The following is a 13,853-nucleotide window of genomic DNA, read 5'->3' on the forward strand; positions in this document are numbered from 1 at the left end:
TAAACCACCCTGAACTGGGGTAAACCACACCAAACTGGGATAAATCATCACCCTGAACTGGGATAAATCATCCTGAACTGGGGTAAAACACCCTGAACTGGGATAAATCACTCTGAACTGGGGTAAACCACCCTGAACTGGGGTAAACCATGCCAGACTGGGATAAACCACCCCAAACTGGGGTAAACCACACCAAACTGGGATAAACCACCCCGAACTGGGATAAAACACCCTGAACCACGATAAACCACACCAAACCGGGATAAATCACCCAAACTTGGGATAAACCACCCCAAACCAGGATAAACCACGCCAAACCAGGATAAACCACCCTGAACCAGGATAAATCACCCCAAACCAGGATAAACCACCCCGAACCGGGTTAAGTCACCGCTCCCTCCCCGCGCAGCCACCTCGGAGCGTGCGCAATAACCTCGGCCTCCCTGGGGTGCCGTGAGCTTTAATTGCTTGCAGACGGCCCCGAGCTCCTCCAAGATTTGCAGAGGAGCAAAGGAATATTAATGCCCCGGCCCGGCACACACATTTCCCATCGTTCTCCATCCCGCCCGGCTGGACAGGTTCCCAGCATTTTGCTCCGATGATTTTGCCTCGTTTAATCCATTTTAATTACCTCGCGCTGATTGCTTTTGCCCTTTGTTTAAAACATTTCAGATTCTTAATTGCAGCCCTGGCTTCTCCCATCAGTTGTTGTCGGGGCTGGTTCTTATCAGCCAGGCTGGGTTTGTTTTCCAGGCTCTGGGGGGCTGGGGAGCCAGGCACTGGTGGGATGGGGAGGGAGGCACTGAAACCCCACTCCGGGTCATGTTTATTTGTTTGCTTTCCCGGTGCAGGAACTGGGCAGGTTTTCACAGCTTCTCCAGGAAAGGGGCCACCCATTCTGTGGTCTGCACTTTGCTAACAGATCATTTCAGGCCTGAAAGTAAACAGGCGATTTTGGGCTGCCTGCCATGGTAAATGAGTGGTTCCCGGGGCTTTTTTTTGGTGGTGGCTGCAGCAGTGAAGCAGCCCGAGACCTCACCTGAACCTTGCAGGGTTCAGCCCGGCGTGGGTTCTGGGATGCTCCAAAGTCCTGGGTAGTTTTTGGGATGCTCCAAAGCCCAGGGTCAGAAGCAAGGAACCCAAATTCCAGCAGGAACCCAAATTCCACTCAGAATCAGCACCAAAAAGCAGCTTGAAAGCTGAGGATGGGAATATTAACCCAGTTATCCCCAGTAAGGCAGGTGGACACACACAGAGCCCAGACTGGGGCACCCACAGCCCAAACTGGGCACCCACACACGGTGACAGCCCTGTGCCAGGCGTGTGCCCGCAGCTCCTGGCTGGGTGTGGCACTCCCAGGCACCGAGCCACGCGTCCCTGTGCCTTGGGGACGGCCGTGCCAGGCCCACCCTGCAGCCCTGTCTCCTGGCACAACCCACGGCCACTGCCAGGGCCACCAGGAGAACCCACAGTGGGCCAGGACACTCAGGGGCGCAGTCACAGCAGCATCCCCAAGTGGATGGGACACAAAGGCCACCCCAGAGGGAATCAGGGATGTCTGAGCAGAGCCTAAACTCATCTCGGGCATTTTCTGAGCCGCCTTACCCGCGGCTGAGGAGCGTGGGGCACTCTGCCCTTGGTGCTGTGCCACCCTCGGCCTCCCCACCTGGCTCTGCCCCAGCTCCTGCCATTCCTCTGCTGCCTCTCCCTCGCACTCCCTCCTCACCCTCTGTGCCCCCAGCTCCAGCCCTGACTCTCCCCGCGCCCCAGCTGCCACCCTGTGTTTATTCTGTCACCTTCAGGGCTCCTTCCCCGGCGTGCCCAAGGCGGGGCTGGCACCTGGCACAGTCCGAGCTGCCTTTCCCTCCCCACCTTCACCTTCCCACCTCCTTCCCCGCTCGGCTGCTGTTGGCCCGTCCCAGCTGAGCCGCCTGTCACCCCCCGAGGAGCAGGGACCCATCACAGCCATTGTCACCCGCTTCCTCCTGCGGGGTTTTCGCTCCTCGCTGGGGATGGGCGTGTGGGGAACACAACGGTTCTGCCTCGCGTTTAACGATCCGCTGACAGCCAAGATCGAGTAGGCAGAAATCTCAATTCTGGATTCTCTCCGGGGCTTTTTTTTTTTTTTTTTTTTTGGGTTTTGGCTTTTTTTTTTTTTTAAATCCACGGGAGCCCAAAGCCTTTCAGCATTTGGGAAAGCAGCAACAGGAAACGAGGCAGGGGGAATTTTAGGAGCTGTTGAGATGGCTGCGGTGTTTTACATTCCCAGAACTCAGCAGGCAGGCAGCTGCCTGGCCCATTAATCCTCCCCGAGCTCCCCTCCTGCCCCACAAACACATTCCCGATGTGCCCGTGGAACACGCGAGGCACGGCCCTGCTCCGCACATGGAAAACGGGGAAGCGCCGGCAGCTGGGGCACATCCCAGACCTGCTGTGCCGCCCGCCACGGCTCCAGGGCTCCCAGCTCCCAGCTGGATTCCCCGTGGCAGCGGCCTGGGGGGAACAGCTTGCAGGGAGACGCGGATTTTTCCGCAGGAAGGCTCAGGAAAGCCTCCCCGGCGGGGCTGCGCTCAGCTGGATGCGCTGCCACATCCGTGTTTTCCTTCCTCCTTGGCCCAGCTGCCGGAGCTGCTCTCCAGACCCCGCCAGCACTCTCAGGGCTGTCTCCCTGCCTTGTGCAAAAGCTGGGAGCATCCCTCGTCTCCAGGAAAGTTCTGGAGCTCAGGACCCCTCCAGAGGCCATCTGGATGGAGGAGCAGCAGCCAGGGGAGCTGCTCCAGCTCTAGCTCCGGGCGAGTTCCTCTGGGGTCAGGGTCAGGCCCCATCAGCGGGGCTGTGTGAAGGAAGCCACGGCATTAATTAGAGGAGCTGTGTGGCTGCTGGAGCGTGCCAGGAGCACAGCCCCGGCCCTGGAACCTCGCAGCAGGCTCGGCTGGAAAAACCTTGGCATCCAGAGGTGACCACTGCAGCCTGGCACGAGCTCAGCAGAAAATCCCCGCTGGCTGCTCCCTCCCTACCTGCTGAAGGAAATCTGGCCAGGAGAAAAAAGCCAAAACCTCCTCCCTTTTCCACGCTCCGGTCCCATGCCGGCCCCCGCCTCCCCCCACCGCGCCAGGGAGCGAGGCAGAGGCCAGAATTCCTCCCCCAAAACGCAGCTGGAGAGCAGCCACGGAGCTGCACACAAAGGGGAAGAGGAGGCTAAAACAAACAGGCACGCACAGGGCGCGCACACGCACGGACACACACACGGGGATGGAGCGGGGGGAGAAGCGGTGGGAGGGTGGCTGGGTGGTGAGGAAAAATTTCATGCTGGCCTCTTTAAAGGTGTGTTATTTGTTCAAGGCTGTCCAAACATTTGCGGAGCGCTGGCAGGCCCGGAATGTGTGCGAGAGCTCCGGCAGCGTGGCTGAGGCGTGGGAAAGCTCTGCTCTCCTCAACCTTTACAGGCTTGTTCCCCCTCAGGCAGGGATTCAATAAAACCCGCGCCAGAGATTTATTGAGCTGATAATGACAGCTCCAGTCAGCAGGCAGACACCAGCAGGGCCCGCGAGAGGGGGAGAGGGACTCCCAAGTCGCTGAGGAGGGAGCGGAGATCCCAGAGCCTTTCTGGGATGGGGCTCAGCGTGGGCTGGGGGCTGCACCTCGCTTATCCCAGCCGGCTGAGGAGGCACCAGAGATGCCAGCACCGTCCCAGGACGGGGCTGGGGGCTGCACCTCGGCTCCCAGCAAGGGGCAGAGCCGGATCCCAGCCCCTGTCACCCTGCCAGGTGGGCAGAGGCCGTTCCTGGCAGCTGTTCCTGCAGCACTCCCCGCTGTGGGAATCGCTGCTGTCCTCGCCCCCGGCCCGGCGGGGTCAGGGCTGTGCCGTGGGCCGGGCTGGGCGCCTGCCCAGGGGTCACCGTGTCCTGGCCGGGCTCTGGGGGCTGTGCCCCGCTGGCCCCAGGCCACCTGCACGAGTTGCTTCACCTCCCACTCTGCCACCGCCCCGGCACCGCCGAGCCCTGGGTGATTCCCCTTCCCGGCAAAGGCTGAGCTGAGAGGGGCAGCCAAGGCTCCCAGCCCGAGCTGCTCCCGCTGCTGGAGGCACTGGAGGTGCTGGGAGAAGCTCTGCTCCTCCTGGACAGGGTTTTGCTGCAGGTCTGGGTCACACAGCCCAGCCTGGGCTGCTCAGGGACACAGAAAACGCCCCGGGACAGAGCCCCGGGTCCCACCCAGGCCACTGAGCCACCGCCTGCTGCTGCCAGAGGCACCTGGTGATCCTGGAGGTCTTTTGCAGCCTTCAGGATCCTTCAGCACAACCGCGGCAGATGAAAGCAGAGGAAGCCCAGCGGTCCCTGTCCCTTCCCTGCTGCTTTCTGGCCGCTCTGGAGTTAAACCCCACAAACACACCTGTGGTTATCAATCCCTTTTCCCAGTGGGAAATGCTTGAGATAGAAGGGAAGTGACTCACCCTGCACAGAGGCAGCAGCAGCAGGGCCAGGAACCAACCTCGCTGACCCCCTGCCCGCAATAACCGCGGGCTTTGTGTGCCTGCAAACAGCCCTGGCACCCGTGCATGGCACTGAAACCCCCTCCTGGCAGCCCTGGGTGGCTCCACACCAATTTTCCTGGGCTGCAAAGCCGTTCCACGGCCCCTTCATGTGTTACCTTGGGATGGGAGGGAGGAATTTCTGCTGTTTTAACAGAAAAGCTCCAAGGAAAATCCTTCCCGAGGTAACTTCCAGCCCTGCCAGGGACACAGAGGCACCTCTGAGCCTTGGCACGGGGTGGCTGGAGGCCGCAGAGGCGCAGAGCAGCGTGGCCAGGGAGCAGAGCTGGATGAAAGGGCCCCGGCCTCGCCTCTCTCATTTAATTATTCCCGTCTGCGCTCTCTCTGGCACCGGGAACTTGGCAGCTCCTTGCCTGCAGGAACAGGGAGTTTTCTCCAGAGTGAGAGCGCTCTGCAGGGCTGGAGGGGCTGGCTCGAGCCTCACACCCCAAGCTGCCAGGCTTTCCCCAGCCCTGGGTTAAATCCCAGCAGGATCCGGTGCTCCTCCGTGCCGCCTGGCGCGGGGAGGGCGTGCTGGGGGCTCTGCAGGGCCCTCGTGGATCCAGCAGCCCTCTGCAATTTGGCTGTCAGCAGCCAGGGCAGCTGGTTCTATAATAAACACCCGGGGATAGGTTTTCAAAGAGCTGCCTGCCTCGGGTGGGTGTGATTTGTAACAGAGAGCAAATTCGAGTGTCTGGAGCGCTGCCTCCCCTGCCTTGCGCTTGGCTCCCGCGTTTGGGCTCGGGATGTGGCAGGAGCTGCTCCTCCGGTGGTTCCAGCCCTGGCTGTGCTGGTTGATGTCTTCAGGGCTGCACTTCCAGGTGATTTCCCAGATGGATCTTTGCTTTTAGGCGGGAGCAATCCCGGTTTTAGCCTTCACCCCCCTCCCCTGACCCCCAGGATTGACCCTGTGCTGCAGCCATGGGTTTGCCTGTGATTAGGGGATCATTTTGTCCTGCCCTGCTCCTGCCTGGGCCCTGCGAGGCCCCCAGCCTCGCTTGGCTCGGGGGAGCAGCCTCTCCATCCTCTCCATCCTCTCCTTCCTCTCCTTCCTCTCCATCCTCTCCATCCTCTCCAAAGGGCTCTGCCTCTCTGCCTCTCTGTCACCCTCAGCTCTTGGGTGTTGGTTCAGTGAGGTGCCTCTGATCCCTAAAAAAAGGGCAAGGCAGGCAGGATTCCAGCTCCGGGCAATCCCATAGGAGCCTGGGATGTATTCCAGCCACTCCAGCTTGCAGGGGAACGGGGGGCCAGGGATGCCAACTCTGAATTCGCTGGGAATGTGCTGAGTTGTTCTGCACTGGAGGAGTTTGAGGAGGGGCACAAAAAATTGCCCATTCCCACCCAGATTTGCCCATTCCCACCCAGATTTGCCCATGGAGAAGGGAAGGGGTTTGGATAGAGTGAGAAGAGCTGGTTCAGGTCTGCAGGGTGAGAGCACTCAGCGAGTGGCACTGACCAGGGGACAGCAGTGGGGACACAGGCCCCGTGAGTGGGACCCACACCGTGCACGTCTCCCCACTCCCAGCAGGGCGAGGGGCAGGAGCAGCTCAGAGTCCTTTCCTTTGTCCTTTTCTTCCTGCCTGGATCCTGATCCACACCCCAGCCCGCTGTGCAGCCCTGCTGCAGCCCAGCTGGTGGCTCCAGGACACCCAGCTCACATCCCACGGCTGCTGCCCAGGCCCAGGGCACCCTGTCCAGCTGCTCCCCCGAGCCAGGAGCTCTTCTAGGGCTGGGCTTTGCCGGAGGAGAGCTCCCAGCTGTGTCCCAGAGCGTTCCAGGGCTGGCTGAGCCCACACGTGCGGCGGCTGCTCGGCCACAGAGCCCCCTTTGATTGCCAGCAGAGCCACCAGGAGCTGCCCTGAGAAACCTCTGCCCCTGTGCCCAGACCCTGCCTGGCACGGGCATCCCCGGCGGGGCAGCCCCTCCCTGGGTGGCAGGTACGGGATCAATCTGGCGCTGCGGGGGGAAGCCACAGCGCGATCCCACACGTGTGCGCCGGCACGCAGCCCTTCCCGAGGCACCGCCGGATCCCCGGCAGCTGTTCCACATCTCCTTCCTCCTTTTCCAGGCTCTGCAGCCTCGCTCCGTCCTCTGCCAGATGTTCCCGCTCCCCCCACCCGCTGCCCGCATGAGAACTCGCTGGGGAGGCAGCGCAGCCGGGGCCGCTCTGGAGCCGCTTCGGGATGGGGTGTGTGGAACCAGGGCCTTATTGCCTCCTTCCCCTGTGCCCCTGAGGGCTGCCCCGCGTGTCCCTCACGCGTGTTTTACGCCCCATCCCTTGTCCCTTAGCAGCAGCAGCCTCTCGGCACGGAGGTGGCTTCACCCCGGAGCAGAATCCGGCGGCTCCCGGCGGTTTGTCCCCGTGGAGCCGGGCAGGGACACGTAGGCAGGCTGGCAGCCAGGGCAGGGGCAGCCCTGCGTGGGAGAGGAGCTGTGCCACAGCTGAGGAGCCCGGGCGGGTGGCCCTGGCCCTCGCTGGGGACAAAGCTGTCCTTGTGCTGCTGGTGGGAACTGGCTGTCCCAGGGCAGGGACACACAGGGACGCTGTGACGGGAGCCACGAGCATCGCCGGAGCCATTTCAATCCCCCAGGATTTACCCACTGAGGAAATCTGCTCGAAAAACTCGGCTGAGAGCTCTGATTCCCCCAGGGCTCGGCCTGGAAATGCTGCAGAAAAAGCACAAACACGCCCAGGGTTCTACCTGAGGCCATGGGGGGCTCACGGGGAGCCTCCTGCAGCCCCACTTCTCCTGCACCTTCCCTGGCCCCTCCTGCTCCTTCTGGGACAGCCTTGCAGCCCAAATGAGGGGATCTGGCTGCAGGGACAGCTGAGGATCCTCGGGATTCCAGCATCTCTGGGTTTTTGTGGAATCACAGACTGGTTTGGGTCGGAAGGGAGATTTAAGTTCATCCCATTCCACCCCACAGTCGCCTTCCACCATCCCAGGCTGCTCCAACCTGGCCTGGGACACTCCCAGGGATGCGGCAGCCACAGCTTCCCGGGGAAATCCATTCAGAGGTAAGGATTTCATCCCAAAATCCCACCTAACCCTGCCCTCTAGCAGTTTGAAGCTGCTCCCTTTTGTCCAATCCATTTTCCCTGCGGCGAGACCCCGAGGAATTTGGGGCCGAGGTTCAACTCCGGGACATCTGCAGGCCACAGAGGAGCCAGACGTGGCTTCCCAAGGGAAAACCGGGAGCAGGAGAGGTGAGCCTGACTCCGAGGCATCCACCCAAGGGCTGGGCGCTGCAATTAGCGGGCGGTGCTAATTCCCTGTAATCAGCCGCGCCACGAGGCCGGGCCTCAAAGGGTTCGAGGGGGTGGCGGTGACACCCAGGGCCGTGTCTGTCACCACGTCTGGGTGCTGTCACAGCTCTCCCCCCCCCCCCACACCGGGCACAATTCCAGCCATCCCAGCCCCAGCCAGCCCGGCAGCTGCAGGGAATGCGCAGGGACGGCTCGGGGCATCCTGCTCTGCACAGAGCCCCTGCTCCAGGGGCGCGAGGATGTGCTTGGCTTCGGGGAATCAGGGAATGAGGCTGGAAAAGACCCCCAGGAACACCGAGTACCCCCATGGCCACTGAAGCAGCTGGTGAAGTGCCACATCTGCTCGTTTTTGGCGGCATTTCCAGGGGTGGGGACCCCACCACTTCCCTGGGACACTGTCCCAGCGCTCGCCCATTGCCCGGGGGCCGGGGCTGTGTCTGGGTGAGCGCAGAGGGCTCGGCGCTGAGAGGGAAGGGGAAGGATCGTGGTGTTTTCTGCAGCCTTTTGCAGGAGGAAACATTTCGTGGAGTGCTCGAATCGAGGTCAGGACGGAGCCCAACCCCAGGTGACCACACAGCCTTGGGAAAACCCTACAGGAACGCCCTGGCTCATCCCAACCACCCTGCACCGCTCCTCCTGCTGCTCCAGAACCCACAGCCCCAGCGCCCTCCCGGGCCCAGCTCCCCTCCGGGGCTCGGGATGGGGAAGTGGGCAGGGGAAGCAGCAGGGAGAGGCCGGGCTCAGCCCCGTGGCCACGGCCCCGCTCCGTGGTGGCCGTTTCCGTGTCAGGGAGTTCGTGTCCGCAGAAGGGGAAGCCCTGCACGCTCCTGCCCTGCCCCACGCTGCCTCTGCCTGACTTCCTCGTGCGTCTCCACGCGTGTGGGGCGTTGCCTTTGGCACCCAGGAGGATGTTTATGCTTTTCCACGCGGGATAACACCGCTGGAGAGGGATCTGGCTTGGGGGGGGGGGGGGGAATGGAAAAGAGACAGAAAGAGCAAACCCCAAAGTGCAGCTGGAAAAATACTGCGAGTTCCAGGGTGGCCAAGATCAACAGCAAGGACAGGCTGCTGCTCTCTGAGGGGGATAGGGATGGGGTTGGCTGTCCCCCTTCTAATTTGGGATGAAAATAGTGCCAGGAGGAGGGTGATGGGTGCCTGGCCCTCAGCACACCTCGCTCTGGGGCCAGGGGGACACTCCTGGAGTCCTTGCAGAGAGCTGGGAGACACTGGCAGAGCTCCTGAAGGGGTTCAACTCCAAATCCCTTCTGTTCCCTCAGTGTGAGGGCAGCAAAAACCCTTTGGAAGCCGGGACCATCCCATGGGGGCTGGGGGCTGTCCCCCAGCGCTGTCCCAGAGCCCAGACCCGGCCAGGGGTGACACGGGGGTGCTCTGGGTGCTGCTCCCACCCCTCCCAGCCTTTCACAGCTCATTTGTGGTCCGGGAAGGACTTCTGGGGCACCGGTGCTGCAAGAGGGAGGGGAGGCTTCTTTTTTGGGGGGGGGGCTGTCAGTTTTCCTTAACTCCTCAAGCGGTGTCACCGTGATGGAGGGAGGAATCACCGGTCCTTGCCCCTGCCCTGTCTCTGTCAATTGTCTCCAGGACTTCCCTCTCTCACCCACCTTTCCAGTCCAGCTCTTTTTTCACTCTCAGCTGCCTTATTGGCATGACACGGTCGGCGAGCGTTGCCAAAGTTAATTTATCAAGTGGCCCTCCCCGGAGCCGGCTCTGCTCGGCACAATTGCTCCCCAAAGGCTCCCGAGAGCTCCGGCCACGGCTGAGCGCTGGGGTTTAATGTCCTCATTAAACACCGATGAGTGGCCGCCCCACCCCTCGTCGGTGGCAGCCCGGTGGTGGCAGAGCCCGCAGCCTCTCCTGCGGCCCCAGGGAAGCGCTGGGAGCTCACCCCGAGCTTTGTTGGGATTGCAGGCACCCATCCAGAACGAGGACAATCCCCGGCCCGCAGAGCTGGGACGGTGCCGACACAGAAACGATGATTCCTCTCCTTTTCCTGCCCGGGATTAAACCCCCTCCTCTCCAGGGACTAAACCGCAGAACCTGTTCTCCTGCCAAGATGTAAATCCCGGCTCTGCCCGGCCTTCCCATGGAATTTGCTCCACTGAGGATGCCCCGGGCTCTTGCAGGACTCGGAGCAGCTCCATCCCTGGCTGGGCAGATCCTCCTCTGCTTCCAGAGGGATGTAACTGGTGGGTGTTGGAGGTGTAACTGGTGAAACTGGAGAGGAGCTGTTCGCAGAGGCACGAGGCGACAGGACAAGGAGGAACAGTCAGAGTTTAGATGGGATATTGGGAAGGAATTCCTCCCTGGGAGGGTGGGGAGGCCCTGGCACAGGTTATTCCATGGATTCCCCATCCCTGGAAGTGTCCAAGGCCTGGCTGGAGCAACATGGGACCGAGGGAGGTGTCCCTGCCCATGGCAGGGGGTGGAAGGAGATGGGATTTAAGGCCCCATCCACGATTCCCTGATCCACGTCAGCCGCAGAGCTGCTGCCCCAGCTGCTCTCACCCTGCAAACCCCCCGGGCACTTCAGGATCGCGGCGGAGGAGCTCAGTTCTGCTTTCCTGGCACCTCCCGGGCAGGGCAGGGCTGGCATCCACGCCCAAATTCCCCCCCGGGATCCCAATCCCCCGCCCGGCTGGGCCGAGGGGAGCGACCGCTCTGCTCTCAGCCGGCAGCACGGGCAGGGTGGGTTATCTGAGCTGGCAGCTGAGGCGGGCGCTGTGACAGAGCGGTGCCACGGGGACAGCGCTGATGGGCAGCGGTGCCACGGCTCAGCTGGTGCGCGGTGACACTGAGAGCTCCGGGACTCGCTCACGTCTCCCTTCAGACTCATCCCAGCCCTTCAGACTCATCCCAGCCCTTCAGACACATTCCCCATACCCGGCCTGAGCAGCTGAAGGACCAGAGGTGACTCACGAGGCTCAGGGAGGAACCTCTGCTCTGCTGGCAGCCCTTTGCCTGGGCTTTCCCCGCAGCCTGATCCAGTTTTTAGCTGCTGGAACCTGAGCCACGGGTCGGATCTACCTAAGAAAGGCACGGCCCCACCAAACCCCCACAGGGTAAAGCTCAGAGCATGATCCCTCTCCTCTCTTCTTCCCCGTCTAAATCCTAGAAAATCACATTTTCCCTGTTTAATTTTGGGGCTGGGCACACCAGGTTTGTGCACGGAGTTCTGCACGTGCACGCTGCATCCAGGTCGCCTTTCCACGGCACAGAAGAGGATCCCAGCCGGGATCAGCAGTGCCCGCGGCCTCACATCCTCCCTGCTCCTTCCCAGAGCTCGGCATGTTCAGAGATACGCCCGCAAAACAAAGCGGCGGCCTCGTAAAGAAAAACCTCCCATGGAGGCACTGGAGGGAAGATTTCCCCATCCCTGCGCCGGGAGACAATGGTGGGGAGGAAGTGGGAATCATCCTCGGCATTGTTCCCAGCTTCAATCAGCTCCTGGGGATTCGCACCTCGGCAGCTGGCGGGGAGAGGGCTTCGTGCGCCCGTGCGGGGCAGGGCTGCTCTCCGAAGGGCTTTTGCTCCCTGCTGCAGCCCGGCTCGTGGATCTGCGCTGGGAGGAGCGCCGGGAATGGCTCCGGGCAGCACAGAAAGGCCGGGATTTCTTGGGGGTGCTCCAGGGGTTGGGGGACCGACGAGCCCTGCACTGCCTGCGCCTGCCCGCGTCACAAGGAGCCGGCGGGAGGGTGTTTTTTCCCAGAACCTGTTTTCCAGATCCCCTGGCATCCTTCCACGGCTCTCGCCGCCTGCGTCATCCTTTTACGAGGCTGCCTGGTTCCCCGGGAGCCCCTTCCCCTCCCCTTCCCCTCCCCTCTCCCTCTCAGCGCTGAGATTTTATTTATTTGTTTATAACACTTCTCCTGTCCCCAGGACGCCTTTCATCCTGAAAACACGGAGCCGTTTCGGTGACAGGAGGGAGGGGACAGCCTGGGGACACCGGGAATAGCTGTCACTCCTTGACGTCCCTTGGGGATGCTCCAGAGGCTGATCCCGGTGGGACTGAGCGCTGCAGGAGCAGGGACAGCGTCTCCCAAGGACACAGAGCACCCCTCACATTGTGGGTGTTGCCTCCAGACACCAACTGCGGCCTCTGGCTTCTCTTTAAAGGGATTTCTGGTCGCGGATGGAGCATTAATGGGGGAGATCCTGCTGCCCCTTTGAGAGGAGGCCATGGGCGGGGGATGCCACCCATTATCCCAGGTTGGTCCAAACCCCGTCCAGCCTGGCCTGGAACACTTCCAGGGATGGGGCAGCCACAAGAATCCCAGAGAAAAGCCCAGGAAAAGCTGCCGAGGAGGGGCAGAGGGGCCCAGGTCCGGCTGTCACCCCCGCGGTGAGGGCAGGGGGGGACTTCACACTCGGCACCGCCACTTCCAGGGGAGCTTCCAGCACCCAGCGCGGGATGGGGGGAGCTGAACCTCTCAGCCTGGCGAGTGTCAACAGCAATTAGCGGTTCACACCCGGCCGGAGAGGGGGATAAACACTCCCGAGTGAGCCGGCAGTGCCGGGGAAGGAGTGCCAGACAGGGAGGAGGGGAGCCCGCGGGACAGCGCCTGCGAATGCCACTGCGCATTTCCCCCCTTTTCGGCGAGGGAAGTTCGCGGCTCGGTGGGACAGATGCTCCTCCGTCCCAGACATTTTCCTGTCTCCCCCTCGCTGCTTTGCGGTTCCTGGCTGCGGGGGAGGCCCGGGTGTTGGTGTTTAGTGCCCTGCGGGGCTGCAGAGGGGAGGGAATGCGGAGGGAGCGTGGCTAAACCGGTGCTGAAGGACGGGGATCACGAGGTCACAGCACTGATAATCAGAAAAGACCTTTCTGATCATCAGGCCCAGCCATTCACCCAACACTAAACCCCATCGGGAAGGGCTGGGATGGTGCCTTGTGCAGAAAACACCTTCGTTTTTCCATGCTGGGAGCAGGTACAGCTGCGGCAGCCTGAGAGGAGCTGAATGCACGCATTGTCGCTGAGCCAATTTCCCGTCCTCCTTCTCAGGGAGCTGACGCAAATTTGGCTTTCAGAGTTCTCCTGTTCTTCCTGACGGTGCCCAGGAACCGTGGCTGGCTCGCTCCTGCTTGGCTCCTGCTGGTGAAAAACAAAAAATAGGTGCTGAGCACTGGGGGAGGTGGGATTTAGGATTCCGCAGCGTTTTTCCTGCTGGAGCCCCGTGGTGGGGTTGGAAAGCAGCGCTGAGGAGCTGCCACCACGCCAGGCCTGGAATTAAATATTAAACCTCTCTTCCTCGCAGCCTCCACAGTGGCACTGCTAATGACATTTCCTGCTGGCGCTGATGGATCCGAGCCCTGCTGTGCCAGATGCTGCCACAGCAGCGAGGCCCTGCCATCCAGCTGGACAAACCGGGCAGCGAGATGAAGATTGATTCCTTGTTGCAGCACCGAGGAGCAGAGGCCCAGCAAAGCTGAAATGATGATGTCAGCGCCTGAGGGAGCAGATCTCTCAGGAGGAGAGGGTCTGGCTGACTCCATCCCGAATCCAGCCTCGGGAGCTCCCAGGGAAGGCTGGAGCAGGCTGGTTTCCCTCTCAGCAAGACACAAAGGCTGCCTGGGCTCAGCTCCTGCCCCGGGCTGGGCTCTGGGGCGAGCAGAGAGAGGCTGCAGGCCCTGGAGCCCCGGGGTCGGGCTGTGCTGTGCCAGCCCCAGCTCAGTGAATGTCCCCCCAGGAACCAGCCCTGCCCAGCTCCTGGAGCCCGAGGCAGCGCTGCTCCCTCCTCTCCCGCAGCCCTGAGCTGCTGGGGCTGCACGAGCATGGCACAAAGAGCCTTTGTGGGCACGACGAGAGGGCAGGCGGGCTCTTTGTGAGCCTGGCAGCAGCGAGTGCTGCCTGCCCTGCTCCCCTGGCTGCCCATCCATGCCTGCCCTGCTCCCCTGGCTGCCCATCCATGTCTGCCCTGGCTCCCCAGCCCTTCCTGCCCTTCTCCCTTGGCTCCTCACCCATGCTTGCCCTGCTCCCCAGTCCTTCCTGCCCTGCTCCCCTGCTCCCCAAACCTCCTCCCCTGGCTCTCCAGCCCTTCCTGCCC

The sequence above is a fragment of the Corvus kubaryi genome, unplaced genomic scaffold, assembly GCF_017639235.1.
Source record: "Corvus kubaryi isolate FWS band 111438036 unplaced genomic scaffold, C.kubaryi_AGA036_p1.0 37352, whole genome shotgun sequence".
NCBI lineage: Eukaryota > Metazoa > Chordata > Aves > Passeriformes > Corvidae > Corvus > Corvus kubaryi.